This window comes from Ambystoma mexicanum, chromosome 5q (assembly GCF_040938575.1).
Source record: "Ambystoma mexicanum isolate Mex_15411 chromosome 5q, UKY_AmexF1_1, whole genome shotgun sequence".
Lineage (NCBI taxonomy): Eukaryota > Metazoa > Chordata > Amphibia > Caudata > Ambystomatidae > Ambystoma > Ambystoma mexicanum.
The window spans coordinates 966,294,773-966,313,493 of record NC_090933.1 but is presented as its reverse complement, the minus strand read 5'-3'; the positions used below and the strand labels follow the sequence as shown (position 1 = coordinate 966,313,493).

The 18,721-nt window shown below is 46.3% G+C and overlaps 1 protein-coding gene across 2 annotated transcripts in view; it reads right to left on the bottom strand.

Annotated features, from left to right (window-relative positions):
* Positions 1–18,721, bottom strand: part of OXR1 (oxidation resistance 1) — a 3,084,878-nt gene that overhangs the window by 2,304,726 nt on the left and 761,431 nt on the right. The gene's annotated exons all lie outside the window — the stretch shown is intronic.

Sequence of the window (18,721 nt, the reverse complement as noted above, 5' to 3'; positions counted from 1 at the left end):
CAGAGGGTGAATGTTTTTCACATATTCGTTGATATTTGTTCATATTCAAGGTTATTTATGTATTTGTCCGGCTGGTTTATATCGTGACTTGTGTACTTTTATATCATCTTTGTGAAACAGAGAATTATTTTAGCTCTTTAAACCTGTAAATTAACACACATATATACAAACTAGAGATGAGAAGATATGTGGTCAAGTGTTTGAAATGTAGCTTGGGATCAAATCACATCTTCCAAAAAGTGTGTGATCTTGAACAAATCATTGAATTTCCATGTGCCGTATTTTCCAAGAATGACATGCCAGGTATAGGTTTCTTTTTAAGGGTGCAGGAAATTAGGTATGGGTATGCGCTCTGTGCTTCAAGGAGGAGGATACCAGGAATATTGTTTTGTATAGGGGTTGAGGAAAAGGGATGACACCTATGGCTTTTGTGTTTGAGTGGCGTCGGGGGGAGGGCGATACAGAAAAGTTGGGAAGCATTATCTCCATCAGGCACGGAGCAGGGCTCTGTACAAGGTAGGACCAGCTCGAGGAATGGTTGAACAGGGAAGCAGAAGGTACACGAGGTGAGTGACCCCTTGAACAAGCTGGGAGAAAGAGCGCATTTGTATAGTCCACTGTTCAATGAGGACACAGCAAAAACATTCAAAAGGGTATTAATTAGACTAGAGATTGGTTTAAGAAACAAGAATGTAAACTGTTTGAGAAAAAATACGTTTTGCGAAATGTATTATCTCACAGTCACAAATAAATGATGTGCTCTCATCCTCAGCCCATGCAAATTCCTGGAAATTCACAGTATTTTCTATAACATCTTCACAAAGGGCCCGATTCATGGACTTTTTTGCACGGTTCAAAGTGACTTTGCACTGCTGAAAAGTGACTTTGCACTGCCGACACACACCCTGATTCATGGAACTGTGCAAAGTGTATTTTTGCAGTGCAAAGTCAGCACAAAGTCAGGCAGTGCAAAGTCATGACTTTGTACTGACTTTGCACTGCAAAAATACACTTTGCACAGTTCCATGAATCAGGGTGTGTGTCTGCAGTGCAAAGAATTCCATGAATAGGGCCCATGATGCGGAGTCAGTAAATTGGCAGAGATTTAATGTGGGTGCTTAAATCTCTCGTTGAAGGACCACGCATTGTATAGGGGTGTCTTATCGGTCTATTTTTCTTTATGGCTACTATTCATGAATGTTGTGTGCCTCCCCTGCAGTACATTTCGGTGCCTGTAATCAATGTTGCACTGTTGCACACACACACCATGTGCATGCACTTTCTAGTACCTTCACTTGCTGTTTAGCTTCCAGGAAGTTGTACAGGCACAGAGCACAGTGTTTTCTTTTCCACGTGTACCACCATAAAGGTAAACCTGGTCATATAGCTGTGCATTAGCAGTTTATGTCTGCATAATGATGGTGAGTGATGCATTGTGTGAGGGCCACCCGCGGATGTGGCATCATGCAGAAATGCCCTTGCTGCTGTGTAACTGGATACTTCTTGGCTAACCAGCCTATTCATGTAGTGGTAGCGTTCTGATGTATTATCATCACTCTATAGTTCGACATCATTTGATTAAACATCTTTATTTGAGTTTTTTCCTTGTTTTCTTGTTTGAACATTTGTGCCGTTCGGCTCTGGCTGTTTTTCGTCAGTGTTATGAATAAAATGCACATGGGTTACAAATAAGACAGTAATGCTGTGTGTCTGGGAAGCGTGGCAGGTAGGGGTTATGTCAATTATTGTGTTGGTAGGTTAGGCCAGATGACATGTAATTTCTTTCAGGGTCATATGACAGGAACTTGCCGTGATCTGTGGGGCGGAGTTGTGGTTAGTTGGACTGATGTGTACAGGTGTTGCTGATCACACAGCAGTCCTTATTTTCTTTGAAGGTGCACAGAAGCTGCCAGATGTCAGGTCAAGCCATTCGATATTTCTGTGATATGTTTCTATCCACCTTTTCTCATTCCAAGGAGTGGATTGAGTTGATCATCGTGGTGGGAGATGGGAAGGGGGTTGTTTTCTGTTCTTGCGCTCCCCCCACCCCCGGATGTGTCAAGAGCATATTTCTCCAGTGTACTGCAAAGCACACGCTTTGTGAAGTAGGAACTTATTTCTGTTATCCTTAGCTAACTAAGTGTCTTGTTCAATTTTTGAGTATTTGCTTTTTGTTCAATGGCACTTCATATGTAATAGTCTGTACAATGTTCGTTTCATTTCATATGTGCTTCATATCCAATTGTTTTTACATTTCACCTAACCAGATTTGCTTTTCATGGTTCTGCAACGAAAGAGCGAACAAGGTGGCCTTCACTGGGTCAATGTTCCAACTTTGTGGTGGGCTGACAGCATCCTCTGTCAGGAGATATAATAGTGGGCTAGCCTGGGTGATGGTGCCACCTGCGTGTAGTCATTGAACATGTGTGTTAATAGACCCAGCTGAATGACTGCTTATCATTAAGGATACTCAACGCTGACTGTGCCCATATAGTAAAAGGAAGCACAGGAAAACAGTAGCTAACGCATCATGCAGTTTTAGCCTACTTTTTTTATTTTAAGAGCATATATGTTCAATGCGGAGACAAGGCACGTGTTTCTCTCTCCAAGCTGTCTGGCCAAGGTACATGCAGTTTGCCTACTTTGCCATTACAGCTGAATGGCAACAATAAGCCATAGTGAGAAAGTGCTCTGATCCCTCGCGGCACAGGCTGTATGTATGAAAACCGATGGATAGTGTAAGGCGGGTAGTTGCAATTAACCATTAAATGGGCTTGTATGATTTGCTGCCTGAAAAAGGCACCTATAAGTTAATTTTACTTTGTAAAAAACTTGGCCGGATGGTGGAGATACTCCAGAATGCAAGGTTTGGCTCCAGATTTTACCCATGAGTGCTGCATATGGCTAAATGTTCACAGAATGCTAGTCTACTCTTACAATAGAATTACATGGCCTGTGGTAGCAGCCATGTAGTTATGGTTAAGTTGCTCAACTCATAGAAAGAGCACTATTTTGGTAGCTTATAACTTTGCCCCCCATCCCCGACTAATCCTCATCAAACTTTGCAAAACAAGTTTATGGTCCCCTCAGTGACTTAGCTAAGTTTGGTGTGGTTTTGTTCAGGGGGTGGGGGGCAAAGTTATAGGGGGGTTCCAACATTTTTGGAAATCCTCATAGACATGTCATCTTTGATGTCCTGGGTATTACGCTTAGCAGTGCACGGTGTTGGTGTGAGTTATGGTTGCTTAACTTACCATAACTGGCGGATTTCTGTGAGGTTTTCACTTTATAGGTTTTTATAAGTTTAACTTAACCATGACGTCCCTTTAACAAAGTTTGTTCATTACATTTCATAGGTTTTTTATTAGTGTAACTTAACCATAACGTCGATTTAACAAAGTTTTCCTGTGAAAATGTAAAACTGTATAATCTAGAACAGCATTGTGATGTCGCCACCTCATCTGAAATGTATGCTTCTCAAGCATTAGTGATGCGCAGAGATCATTATTCTTTTCATTTTAAGTCTTATATTAGTGGCCACTAATCCTCTAACAGCTCCCTCACCTGACTGGCCGTGGACCACAGAACTCACCACTTTTAAAAGTCAGTTCCAATCAACCAACATCTGCTAGAAAGAGTGGGGTATCCACTGACTCGAATAGAGGAATCCAGATCAGTTTTATTTAACAAGCCTGTGTAATATTCTGGCGTCGAGTCCCTCTCATTGTGGTAGGCATATTTACAGCATTTTCATGTCAAACATACAAACAAATGGATTTGAAGATCGACCTTTTGTGGATACTAAACAGTTGCCTACTCTACCTCCAAACCCGGGCACTGGCATATTAGTCAGTGCCTTTACAATGAATGTGTATTCATTACATGTTGGGCTTCTTAATCAATGTTACTCTGCTTAAACCTGAAAGGAGTTTGAAAAAGTCTACCTGGTTTCCATGTATTACCCATATACATGACATTCCCAAGTTGGAGAAACTACAAAGAAGGCACCAGATATGATCTAGCTTGCCAGGGGTTCTTGGTTCCTTTCCTAATAAAAGGAAGGTTCCACCCATGCTGACCTGTGTTCCTACTTATGATCTCAGATACAACTAATGCAATAGTACTCATCACCTGAAGTCTTAAAATATTATCTTAATACCTTTTTGTGCCTGGCCACCTCTAAAACCAGTAAATGACAATGGCTAGTCCCTGCCCAAAAGCTCTTGTGAGGGAATTGCAATATAACACTGTGCAACTGTAACACATTATTGCAGTACGCAATTTTGGAATGCTGCCCGAAAAATATACAATAATAGTATATGTTATCATCATAACCAATTCCGTCATTGTATCTATTTGGAATAATCTGATACACCACATTTTATACATTGTGTCCTACTTTGCTGAAGTTGTTGACTACATTATTAGTCGTAGGGATTTGAAATATACCTCCTGAATTGAATGGAAAAGAAGGCTGGACATGGTTAGGGCCTGTAGAATAGTGTGCCGTATCCATGGGGCTGAAAGAAGACAATCATGCAAAATCAAGAGTGACCCCAATTCCAAGAGGAGATTTTAGGGTTCAGTGGTGACATCTGAGGTGTCACGTGTAATTTATAAGCTGCTTTAGGGAGCTAAGAGGAAAGGGAAAAGGGACAAGGCAGGAGGAGAAATACACAGGCACAGAAAAACTCTACTAGTTAGGCAATGTCGCATTCCAGTTCCTGTTTTCTGTGTTGTGAAGACTTGGTAGGAAACAACCTTTCTCAGCTCTTTCTAGATTTACATCATGCCTTCAACAGTGTACCTCCATTTCCAAAGCAAGTTGTAATGTAGGTTTTCTAACTGGAGTTTGGAACCAGAGCCCAGTATGAGAAGGAGTCATGTGATCACATGTTTTCAGGACAAGAGTAAGGATGGGTGCACGAATTTGGGACATTTCAACAGTATGGGATTTTTCTAAAGAAGGTCTAGGTAAAAACTCCCCCAACAATGGTGAGGGATCATCGAAGTCATAGTCCAGAACATCTGGAGAGCCGCAGGTTAAGGACCCCTTGCGTAGGTGAACTAGCACTGAGATGCAGAATAAATTCACTATGGCTGTGGTTGAACAAAGGGGAGATATAACAGAGAATGTTAAGGTGGAGATGTAAGCTTTTAGTCACAGTGTTCCCTTACTAAGGAAGACAATGAGGCCTCTGAGGGAATTTGCAGTCTTTTTTTTTGTGCTTGCAGATCTTTGGGGATAGGCCAGTGACTCAAGGACCAAGAATGATAGTTGGTCTCTGCAGACTTTGGGCTGTTGAAGTAGAGGCTGCTTTGCCCTGTCTATTCTTAGACCTGGGATATGCACTTCAATATATCTTGGTGTTGGCTCTAGCCTTTTTCTTTGTGGGAGCTCATCTGCATGTCATCAGCATATATTTGGACGGTATGGTAACAGTGGTCGAACATATGGATGAAACAGCTATTGCAAGAATGTAGAGTCAGAGAGGGAGGGACTGCAGCATATCTGCTGGGAGTATGAGAAAGAGGAAGGCAATTGTATTGGTTGGATTTTATTAAGGTACAGGGAGGTGGAAGATGCATATATTTGTGTAATCTGCTTTTGTTCCTCTAGGAGTTGAAGTAGAATAACATGGTTAATGATGGCATGAGTAGCTGAGATAAGGATTAGATGGGCGCCACCCTATGTTTTGATATATGTTTGCATATTTTTCTTGTACTTTCAATATTTCCCAAAGGTAAAACTCTAGGCACTAGAGTGAGAATTACAATGTAACAACCCAACGTCACCCTTGGGAATCCATGTGCTCTCGTATCACTCAATCTGAGCTGCCATTTTTCTATGCTTATTTTCACATTTGTTTTCCATATGTTCTTATATTCATATATTAATATACATAATCAGTGTTGTTCCTTCATGTATTTTTATATTAAAATGATTTTACTTGAGAAGAAGTCATTTATGTAAGGTGTGACGTCGGAAACGTGTTGACCTGTAAACAAATTACCTGAAACAAAACAAAAACCGGACAGCTGAAAAAACTTCAGGACCTAATGGTTTTCCTTTCAGTTGGGTATTATCACTTTCTATAGAAATCCTGGACCTTAAAACTTGTTAAGTTTTGTATGTGTTTCAATAAAACTACGATCACATAATATGGGTATTAGAAATAACAAACTGGCTAGTTAAAATCATATTTCTTGCTATTTACTATACCATTCTGATGCCCAAGTCCAACAATTGTGTTCTTAGCTGGTGAAATGCATACTTTTTTTGAAAACATTTTTTTTTAAACAATTTCTTTATTTTTCATTTAACAACAAACAAACACAACACAAATAAACAACAACTCACAACATTTGCTCTGGCACTTTCAGGTTTGAGTTCACAATGTGCTTTATCCGCTCCGGTCACGGCTAGGCACCCTCCTCCTCCTCCGTCATGGTGTCCTCGTTCCGATCCGCGTGCTGCGCTCGGGTGCGGACAGGACAGTTCTCCTCTCCCCCCGGCTCGCTCGAATCAGTTGTGCCGTTCTCCTCGTCGTTCCCAAATAAGTCTTCTACCAAGGTATTCCACGCTAGTATTCCGGCCCCACTGTTATTTTCACCCCTTTGCGAGGCTCTGGTCCAGACCGTTGTTTCTGCTACTGCCCATTTTTGTAGGTCCGCCCACCAGCCTTCTATCGAGGCTCCAGCACTTGCTTTCCATGCCATTGCGATGCGGCGCTTCGCCACTATTGTCATCAAGTCTGTCATCTTAGCTACATGGGCCCTCTGCTCGTCTCCCCTCGGGAACAGGCCCAGTATGCAGGACGCTGGCGACCAGGCTCGCATATGGATTCCTGCCTTCAACACTCTTTCCTGTATCGTATTACAGAAGGCTGTCACTCCCGGGCATGTCTAAAACATGTGCACCATATCTGCCTGTTCTTCCTGGCAGCGTGGGCAACTCCGTATTTGTCTGTCCCCCATGTTCGACATTCTTTTAGGCATTAAATATGCCCTTTGCACTATGTAGAACTGCAGCTGTCTGAACCTTGCTTTTCTGGAGACTTTCTTTGCGTATTGAAGGGCTCTGTTCCATTCTTCATCCTTGAGGGGTTGCTGAAGTTCCTCCTCCCATTTTGTTCGACTGTTCAGTGTTCTGGAGTTGATGGAACCCAACAGTTGATCATAAAGTCTGGATACAGTGTGCCCCCTCGGATGCATCGTACCAGGCGTCCAGCGGCCCACCCATGTCTTCCTCTTCCGGTAGGGTCTCCCACCTCTTTCTTATTCCTTAGACCATGCTATTATACAATATGAATTGGCCACTGTGGATTTCCTGCTCCTCTGCCAAAGTCTGAAAGTCTACCCAATGTTCTTCTTGCCACAGATCACCTATTTGGGCCACTCCTTTGTCTTCTCACTGTTTTCTGAACATTGCCAGGCTTGCTATACGGGTGTCTACCAGTCCCACCAGGGGGATGTGCCTTGAACAGGGGTCTCTCATGTCCTGAACATTCCATGCTCTTTTCCACAGTGCTCGGCCTAGTTGGACTATTCTGGGAAGGGTTTTTGCTTGGGTCTCGTTTATCCACAGGAGTTCTTTCAAATAGTATTGCTGGAGCAATGGTCGAAACAGTATTGCATCTATGGAGGTGTCTTCCCCCAGCCACTGGACCACGAATTGGAGTTGTGCGGCCAAGTAGTAGTGCTCAAAGTCCGGGAGCTTAATTCCTCCCCATTCGTAGCCCCTTTGTAATGTGCTTAGTGCTACCCTGTTCCTCCCTCCCCCCCATAGGAAGGTCATTGTCATGGAGTGTAATCATCTAAAGAAGGACCCGGGGATGTTGTTGGTGAAATAATATAGGAGTCGGGGTAAAACTATCATCTTCATTAGGGCCGCCCGGCCTATCATCCCCAACGGTAGTGTTTTCCAGAACTGCATGGCGTTCTCTATCTTGTCCAGGGCTGCCTGCGTGTTGGCCATGTGTGTTTCCGTGGTGTTGTGATATATGTCGACCCCCAGGTATCTGAAGGTGATTGGAGTCCATGTCAGGCCCAGGTGTGGCAGCTGGTCTGATGCTGTCGCCCTCATGCCTGCCAGGGGGAACAGTGAGGAGATTCCCTTGTTGATGGTGATTCCCGATAACCTGCCAAACGCTCCCAGTGCCTCTAGTAGGTCCGGCAGGTGGGTTCGTGCGTCCTGGACGTAAAGCAGTATGCCGTCTGCGTATATTGAAATCTGGTGTGTTTCCCCATCTATCACTATGCCGGTGTCCCCGTACTCCGCCCCTAGGAAGGCCGCAAACGGTTCTAGAGCCAATATATTTAGCATCAGGGACAGCGGGCACCCTTGTTTCGTACCTCGCCCTATGCTCCACTCCCCTGAGACATGCCTGCCTGTTTTAACTCTGGCCCTCGGGTCGTTGTACAGCAGCTTTATCCAACGTAGAAACCCCCTTCCTATCCTGAAGTGGGCGAGCGCCCCCAGAAGCCAGTCCCAGTTCACTGAATCGAACGCTTTGATTGCATCTAATGACGCCACTGCGTATTCTCCCATCTCTTGGTTCGTCCGGTCAATCACGTAATGGAGTCCTGGAGATTCCATGCCGTGTTTCGTTCCGGCACGTACCCCGTTTGGTCTGTGTCTACCAGTGTGGGTACCACCCTTTTTGGCCGGTTGGCCAATGCCGCTGTCAATGTCTTGGAATCTTGATTTATCAGAGAGATCGGTCTATAGGACCTACACTCGAGGGGCGGCTTCCCTGCCTTAAGTATCGGGACTATTACAGATTCTGACATGCTGCTCGGGAGTCATCTGCTTTCGTACGCCTCCTCCAGCATCTCTAACAATCTCGGAGCCAAGCTATCTTTGTATCTTTTATATAATTGTCCTGGTAGCCCGTCAGGCCACAGGGACTTTCCTGTCAGTAACTGGGTGATGACCTCCGTCAGTTCCTCCACAGTAGGGGGGCGTCCAACATCTGGGCTTGCTCTTCTGACAGTCGTGGGAGTTTGATTTCTGCAAATGCGACTTCAAGGTATCCATCTTCTGCTTCTTGTAATTTGGTATATAGATCCTCATAGAATTGCGAAAACACTGTATTTATACCCTCCTGGGACCTTTCGATCTCCCCCTGACGGTTTCGGATTGCGTTTATTGGTTCTCGCTTGGTCTCCTGTTTGGTTAGCCAGGCGAGAAGTCTACTATGCTTATCCCCTTCTGCATGCAGCCTTTGTATGTACTTCCCATAGTCTAGCCGCCCTAGTCTCTCCCAGGGCGCCATACACTGTTGTCTCAGAGTGGTGAGGTCGCCTGTTTCAACCCCCTCCCTCCCCGCCTGTGCTTCCGGCCGCTCTATCTTCCTTTCTATCTCGTCCTTTTCAGCCAGGATTTGTCTCCTAAGGCCTCCCGTCTTCCCAATCGCCACCCCACTGATCACCACCTTAAAGGCCTCCCAGGTAATTCCAGTGCTGTCCACACTCCCAATGTTGTGCTCGAAATAGTCTATTGTGTTTGGATATGGTCTTCGAAATCCCCTTCTATGAGTGCTTCCGCCTTAAGTCTCCACATGGGTATGGGGGCTTTCCTGTATGTATGTGCCCATGTTGCTCCCAGTGGGGCGTGATCAGATAGGGTTCGTGCGTGAATGCGTGCCGTGCCCAATGAATTCGCCTAGTGTCCCTTTGCCTGTGAATAAATAATCAATTCGGGTGAATGTCCCGTGTGGGACGCTATAGTGCGTGTATCCCCTTTCACCCCCATGTACCTTCCTCCAGACGTCTTCTAGCTCGAGCTGGTCCAGTGTCTTTTGCAGCACCCACGCTGTTGGCGCGGCCTTTTTGTGTTTATCGTCCGACCGGTCCAGCCTGGGGTCCAATGTGCAATTAAGATCTCTGGCCCAGATGGTCGTGGCATTCCTGTACGGGGCCAACCGGGGTTTAGTGATTTAAAGAAATCTGTTGCGTCGTGATTTGGGGCGTAGGTATTCACCAGATACACTTCCCGGTTCTCTAGCATTCCGTGAACGATCAGGACCCTGCCTTCGGCGTCTCTCTCCTGTTTGATGAGTTGGAATGGGATGCCCGGGGCTATCCATCTCGCCACCCCTCTCGCATAATTAGAGTATGTGGAGCTGTATATCTGGCCGCCCCATTTCTTGGCCACCTTGGCTTGTTTTTCAGCCGTCAGGTGGGTCTCTTGCAGCATTGCGATGTGGGCTTTTGATTTGTTTAGCAATGCGTAGACCCTCAGTCTCTTCACGTAGGCATTTAGCCCCCTGACATTCCAAGTCACCACTTTTAGTTCATCTCGGTTCCTTTGTTTTACAGATTTCAGCGGCCCGCTCTTTCCCATCGGCCTGTTTAGTTTTCCCTTTCTGACATGCTGGCCCGGCAGGTCCGTCCATCGTATTCTCCTCGTTATTCCCCTGGTAGCTTGCAGGTCCACCTTCCCTCTTGTCTCCCCCTGGCGGACCGCCCTGCCACCAGTGTCCATTTCTCACTACCTCTTCTCTTTGGTGTCCCTCGCCGGGTTCCCACATTTGAGTGAAGCCTCACTTGCGCCCTTTTGTTGCCTTTGATGTGTCCGTGACCTCTTCGCTCATTCTGTTTACCTCCTCTCGTCCCTTCTCTTAACAAACTTAACCACACTACTAGAACTACTATAAACCAATGCCCAGCCTCCCTCCCCCTGCGCGGGCCCCACCGCATTCCAGGTGCTGCCCTCGTTCCGCGGGTGCACTTGTCGTGGCGTAGTGCCTTGAAACTGACACTGCTAATTTATCGCTGCTTGGGGTCCCCTCTGTGGGACTTGGCAGTCCAGTTCCGGAAGCCTCGAGCCCCCGGGTTAACCATTAATTTAAGCTTTCGATTCTCATTCTGCCGATTGTCCTGCTGTATCTTGATTCGGCAGAGTGTCCTTAGTGTTTTGTCCTCACCCTCATTCCCTGCCTCGCCAGGGTGCTTCACGGTTCCTCTAGACCCCCTCTCTTGGTTGTGGGACCCCCTCCTGGTCCAGCCACTCCTGGGCATCTGCTGTGGTCTCAAAGATCTGTGTCCTCCCGTTGTGCAGAATTTTGAGCTTGGACAGGTAGAGTAACATGAATTTCACCCCCGCTGCCTGAAGGCGCTCTTTGGTCGGCCAGAACTGGACTCGTTGTCTTTGCACAAGTACTGTATAGTCAGGGTAGATCATTATCCTGGCTCCGTTGTGTGTTATCTCCCCGCCTTCTCTCGAGAATGACAGGATTTTCTCCCTGTCTTTAAAGTTCAAGATCTTTGTGATCATGTGTCTCGGTGGCGTGCCCGGGCAGGCTTTCCTGGTCAGTGCTCTGTTCGCCCTTTCTACCACAAAGCCCTGGGACAGGGTCCCTGCACCTACCTCCTGGAACAATAAGTTATCTATGTAATCTGTGGGGTTTGTGCCTTCCACCCCCTCTGGCAGCCCTACGAAGCACACATTGTTGCATCTGGCTCGACCCTCCGCATCTTCGGCCCTCCGTTCTAGTGTTCTGATCCATTCCAGTGCATCCGACATTTGTGACTGAGAGGTGGTCACGTTTTCTATGTTGCTCTGCACCTGTTCCACCGTTGTCACTCTCTGCTAGGTTCCTCATGCCCTGCCTGAGGAGCCCCACATCTACGATCACTGTGTCCAGCTTGACCTCTATTGAGTCCTTTAGCGCCTCTATGGCCTCTAGGATACTGCCCTCCACTTGTTTGAGCTCCCCTTGCGTGGCGTATGAAGTAGCTGTGTCCGCCGCCGCCGTCCCAGGTGTGGGTCCTCGCTCTTGCGGGCAAACGTCTCCATGCTTGTTTGCCTCCCTCTGCTACCTTTCTGTTTGTTGGGCATGCTGATGTTTGTGGCCTTGTGAATCTGTGCTTGGCTAGGGGCGGTGTGCCCCTGGTCGGTCTCCACTTCGTAGTCGGTGCTCTCCCTTCCTTGCGGGTTATCCCAGACGTGGCCCTGTCCTTCTCAGGCCCTCGTCGGCCCTGCCACTCCCCAGCACCTCCCTGGGCCCCGCTCTGCAGGGTCCATAACACCCTGGAAGGTGCGAGCCCACCGGCACGCGTTGGCTAAAGTGTCTTTGTGGTCGCTCTACCCAGCTGCAGCCTCGCCGGGGTGTCATTACAATCTCCTGCCTCTGCTGTCTCGTCCTTACCGGGTGCTCCGATTGCATCTCTGCTGGTTGCTGCTGCTTGCTGCGCCACCTCGGCTCCGGGCCTGTGGCCGCCTACCTGCCTCTCACTGTTGGGGGCCGGGACAGGTTCTCCCCCACCGGGCTGTCGCCGTGTGGGCGTGCTCCGGTAGAACTTCTGTGTGCTGGGGGGCGCCCTGTCAGTGCCTCGGGCTGCAGGTGCCATCTTCTTCCTGTGTCTCGGCCCTCCACTCTCCTCTGCCGCTATCCTTGGTTGCCTGCTCCTCCTCCGCCCATGTTCTCGCGGCGCAGTGGAGCGCGCCTCGTTCCTCGTCCCTGTTAGGGAGGGCAGGCAGGTTTGGCACCTCTCTCGATCTTCCATGGGTGGTGTGTGGGTATCTGCTGGACAGCCGTCCACGCCCCTGCGCTTGGCCGTCTCACGTACTCAGCTTCCGCTGCCCCTCGGAGCGTGGGCGGATCCTCAGTGGGCTGCGGCCGCCATTTTGCCTCGTTTCGGGTCTTTCTGACCTCCGATTTTGTTCAGGCTTTCGCCTGTGCGTGCCCTGGATGCTCCGGGTGCCGTCCCTTCGAATTGTTCAGGGTCTCCTGCCGTTTACAAGGATCATGTAGCGGATCACCCGGGAGCACTCGGTGACTAGCTCACTCTCGCACGGCCGCCAAGCCACGCCCCTGTGAAATGCATACTTATGTTCTTCTTCAAAGATATTTTTGTAAAGGTTTTTTTAAAACCATAAACTAATAAAAAAATAATAATATTACTTAATGTTCTTTTCACGGTACCCATATACATTATGTTAGTTGCACATACATTCTGTTACTAGAGGTTTAGAATGACACTATGATGCTATCCCATACAGTGTATGTGGACCATTATACACTCGTGCTTGTACAGATTATTGTCTCACATACTACATTTATGCTTGCTTGGGTACAAATGTCTGATACATTGCTTCAGTAGAAATGCATGTGTTGTACTTAAAATCCAAATCTGTAATGGAACATGCATCATCTCCTTGTGAAAATAGTTAGCTTGCTGCACGTATTACAAATAGCTTTGATAATTCACTTCTTCATTGATCCCATTAGCAGCGGAGGCACATAGAGAAATGAAAGCTTTGAAGTTATCATCATCAAGGGTGGTCACTTTTTTTTCTATAATTTTTGCTATAAGGATCCCTATTCTCATTGGTGGTCTAGGAACTTATTACCAATCATTCTGTAGGGATATTTCTTTGCTCTAGAGTTGCAATTGGGGATTTTTGTCCTTGAATGGGAGTTTCGAGATGGGTCTGTAGTTTGAGAAGTCTGTTGGGGTGGTCAGGGAGGGTCCCCAACAATTCAGAGCGATTCATGGTGCGCGCACTGTATTGATGAATGGGAGGATGACAGCAAACTGGGTGCAATGTTGCAAATCCATATATATTAAGTGCAGTAATTATGGATGGGATATGTTACTTTCAGTGTGACAGTTGTTTAGAATGTATGCATAGTAGAACGATACAATATTGAAACTGCAAATGCAACATGAACACAATCCACACAATGGGGTGCTTTGAAAAAAACATGGTAGTTGGGACGCTCTTGCAAAATGCAGGTTTGACTTTTAAACTGACTTAGGTTTTCAGAAGGCAGACAAATTACTAAATCAGTCATTTTAATCTCCATGATTTGCTGCTGCACATGAATTTTTTAGTAGCAGGGACATTCTTGACTGAAAGAAGATTGAGTCACCTAGTAAGAAGGTAGGATTTAACATTCCTGCAAGGGAACAGATGTTATCTTGCTCATTGTATTGAAGTCTCTAGAGGGGGTTGGTCATTTGTTTTGTGGTAATAAAAATGAGGCCCAAGGCCAGAGTATCTGGCTGTTAATTGTTTTTATAGGTCATCAGAGGCTGTATGTTCTGGAGTTGTGGTAGCATAAAGTAGTAGGTATTCAGAAGCACCAGGAGTCTGGGGGAATGAGATCACAATCAGTAGTTCAAAGAAGATTCTGTTTATTCAGGCCTTCCTCTATTTGTTAAAATATGTAAGCGGATGATGTGCAATCGCACTGAAAGGTAAAGGCCATAGGCCAGTTATTGTTAGCAATGCATTATGTTTTCAATACCAATCTTTAACGATGTACTGATGTCCTGGCCTACTACAGACAGATCCTAAGAAGAGGTGTGTTCTGAATATGACCTGAAGATGACAATCAAGATAAGACTGGCCAATGAAAATGGAAAAATTGGGAAAAGATGGGATTTCTTTGAAGAGGTTTTTGTCCAATCATATTTGGGGGGTGGATTTTAATATAGTATCTGGGAGTGTTTTAAATTGTTGCATAAAGTATTTAAGATGCCAACTGATGTTGTATTGTTGGGACTTGGGTTAGTCTGGTCCTGCAACACCCTCTAACCACTCCCGAGAGCTTTGTACAATACACATGCTTTATGTACAGGCATGTGCTCACTACTTAAGTGGTGGGCCTCTTTGGATTAGGGTGATTAATGGCCCACCCGCACAATTGGTGAGCCAGGTAGGAGCCCAGGCATTCTGAGACGTTGAGGGTGTTCTGTCCACACCTCTCAGCTGCGGCACCTCACTACGGGGACCAGTCTTCCATTCACAGTGAAAAAGAGGTCTGCTATATTGGTTAAAGGTCTGTCTGCTCTCCGGAGATGTGGTGCCACAGCCTAGCGGTGCAGAACAACTACACAAAGCACCACATCAGAGCACCTCGGGTTGATGTGAGTACATGCTTGGCGGTGTAAAGCTAGGGGGAAATAGCAGTAAAAAGGTTTTGTTTATTTGATTTAAGTTTTCTTTTGTTGGTAAGGGTAGACTTGGAGTGTGGATGTGAAATTAGTTGAGGTTGCAGAGTTTGGAAAAGTGGATGTTTCTGACACAGTGTTTGAACTCTTGTGTGTTGTAAGTACCCTGTATATATTTTGTAACTAGTTTGACATTTTAGACGTGTGTGGGGGGGGGTACCTTACCCCGCATGCCCAGTGTGAAGCTTGTCCCATTTACCCTTTAGTTTGCTAGTCTGGTGGCTGGAGCCCTCACCTGAAGGAGGGGTAGTATTTTAGGGTAAGACCAACTGTAGATACCTTTCTGTAGAAATCCTTGACATTCTTCTAAAGAAGGTCTAGGTAAAAACTCCCCCAACAATGGTGAGGGATCATCGAAGTCATAGTCCAGAACATCTGGAGAGCCGCAGGTTAAGGACCCCTTGCGTAGGTGAACTAGCACTGAGATGCAGAATAAATTCACTATGGCTGTGGTTGAACAAAGGGGAGATATAACAGAGAATGTTAAGGTGGAGATGTAAGCTTTTAGTCACAGTGTTCCCTTACTAAGGAAGACAATGAGGCCTCTGAGGGAATTTGCAGTCTTTTTTTTTGTGCTTGCAGATCTTTGGGGATGGGCCAGTGACTCAAGGACCAAGAATGATAGTTGGTCTCTGCAGACTTTGGGCTGTTGAAGTAGAGGCTGCTTTGCCCTGTCTATTCTTAGACCTGGGATATGCACTTCAATATATCTTGGTGTTGGCTCTAGCCTTTTTCTTTGTGGGAGCTCATCTGCATGTCATCAGCATATATTTGGACGGTATGGTAACAGTGGTCGAACATATGGATGAAACAGCTATTGCAAGAATGTAGAGTCAGAGAGGGAGGGACTGCAGCATATCTGCTGGGAGTATGAGAAAGAGGAAGGCAATTGTATTGGTTGGATTTTATTAAGGTACAGGGAGGTGGAAGATGCATATATTTGTGTAATCTGCTTTTGTTCCTCTAGGAGTTGAAGTAGAATAACATGGTTAATGATGGCATGAGTAGCTGAGATAAGGATTAGATGGGCGCCACCCTATGTTTTGATATATGTTTGCATATTTTTCTTGTACTTTCAATATTTCCCAAAGGTAAAACTCTAGGCACTAGAGTGAGAATTACAATGTAACAACCCAACGTCACCCTTGGGAATCCATGTGCTCTCGTATCACTCAATCTGAGCTGCCATTTTTCTATGCTTATTTTCACATTTGTTTTCCATATGTTCTTATATTCATATATTAATATACATAATCAGTGTTGTTCCTTCATGTATTTTTATATTGAAATGATTTTACTTGAGAAGAAGTCATTTATGTAAGGTGTGACGTCGGAAACGTGTTGCCTGTAAACAAATTACCTGAAACAAAACAAAAACCGGACAGCTGAAAAAACTTCAGGACCTAATGATTTTCCTTTCAGTTGGGTATTATCACTTTCTATAGAAATCCTGGACCTTAAAACTTGTTAAGTTTTGTATGTGTTTCAATAAAACTACGATCACATAATATGGGTATTAGAAATAACAAACTGGCTAGTTAAAATCATATTTCTTGCTATTTACTATACCATTCTGATGCCCAAGTCCAACAATTGTGTTCTTAGCTGGTGAAATGCATACTTTTTTTGAAAACATTTTTTTTTAAACAATTTCTTTATTTTTCATTTAACAACAAACAAACACAACACAAATAAACAACAACTCACAACATTTGCTCTGGCACTTTCAGGTTTGAGTTCACAATGTGCTTTATCCGCTCCGGTCACGGCTAGGCACCCTCCTCCTCCTCCGTCATGGTGTCCTCGTTCCGATCCGCGTGCTGCGCTCGGGTGCGGACAGGACAGTTCTCCTCTCCCCCCGGCTCGCTCGAATCAGTTGTGCCGTTCTCCTCGTCGTTCCCAAATAAGTCTTCTACCAAGGTATTCCACGCTAGTATTCCGGCCCCACTGTTATTTTCACCCCTTTGCGAGGCTCTGGTCCAGACCGTTGTTTCTGCTACTGCCCATTTTTGTAGGTCCGCCCACCAGCCTTCTATCGAGGCTCCAGCACTTGCTTTCCATGCCATTGCGATGCGGCGCTTCGCCACTATTGTCATCAAGTCTGTCATCTTAGCTACATGGGCCCTCTGCTCGTCTCCCCTCGGGAACAGGCCCAGTATGCAGGACGCTGGCGACCAGGCTCGCATATGGATTCCTGCCTTCAACACTCTTTCCTGTATCGTATTACAGAAGGCTGTCACTCCCGGGCATGTCTAAAACATGTGCACCATATCTGCCTGTTCTTCCTGGCAGCGTGGGCAACTCCGTATTTGTCTGTCCCCCATGTTCGACATTCTTTTAGGCATTAAATATGCCCTTTGCACTATGTAGAACTGCAGCTGTCTGAACCTTGCTTTTCTGGAGACTTTCTTTGCGTATTGAAGGGCTCTGTTCCATTCTTCATCCTTGAGGGGTTGCTGAAGTTCCTCCTCCCATTTTGTTCGACTGTTCAGTGTTCTGGAGTTGATGGAACCCAACAGTTGATCATAAAGTCTGGATACAGTGTGCCCCCTCGGATGCATCGTACCAGGCGTCCAGCGGCCCACCCATGTCTTCCTCTTCCGGTAGGGTCTCCCACCTCTTTCTTATTCCTTATACCATGCTATTATACAATATGAATTGGCCACTGTGGATTTCCTGCTCCTCTGCCAAAGTCTGAAAGTCTACCCAATGTTCTTCTTGCCACAGATCACCTATTTGGGCCACTCCTTTGTCTTCTCACTGTTTTCTGAACATTGCCAGGCTTGCTATACGGGTGTCTACCAGTCCCACCAGGGGGATGTGCCTTGAACAGGGGTCTCTCATGTCCTGAACATTCCATGCTCTTTTCCACAGTGCTCGGCCTAGTTGGACTATTCTGGGAAGGGTTTTTGCTTGGGTCTCGTTTATCCACAGGAGTTCTTTCAAATAGTATTGCTGGAGCAATGGTCGAAACAGTATTGCATCTATGGAGGTGTCTTCCCCCAGCCACTGGACCACGAATTGGAGTTGTGCGGCCAAGTAGTAGTGCTCAAAGTCCGGGAGCTTAATTCCTCCCCATTCGTAGCCCCTTTGTAATGTGCTTAGTGCTACCCTGTTCCTCCCTCCCCCCCATAGGAAGGTCATTGTCATGGAGTGTAATCATCTAAAGAAGGACCCGGGGATGTTGTTGGTGAAATAATATAGGAGTCGGGGTAAAACTATCATCTTCATTAGGGCCGCCCGGCCTATCATCCCCAACGGTAGTGTTTTCCAGAACTGCATGGCGTTCTCTATCTTGTCCAGGGCTGCCTGCGTGTTGGCCATGTGTGTTTCCGTGGTGTTGTGATATATGTCCACCCCCAGGTATCTGAAGGTGATTGGAGTCCATGTCAGGCCCAGGTGTGGCAGCTGGTCTGATGCTGTCGCCCTCATGCCTGCCAGGGGGAACAGTGAGGAGATTCCCTTGTTGATGGTGATTCCCGATAACCTGCCAAACGCTCCCAGTGCCTCTAGTAGGTCCGGCAGGTGGGTTCGTGGGTCCTGGACGTAAAGCAGTATGCCGTCTGCGTATATTGAAATCTGGTGTGTTTCCCCATCTATCACTATGCCGGTGTCCCCGTACTCCGCCCCTAGGAAGGCCGCAAACGGTTCTAGAGCCAATATATTTAGCATCAGGGACAGCGGGCACCCCTGTTTCGTACCTCGCCCTATGCTCCACTCCCCTGAGACATGCCTGCCTGTTTTAACTCTGGCC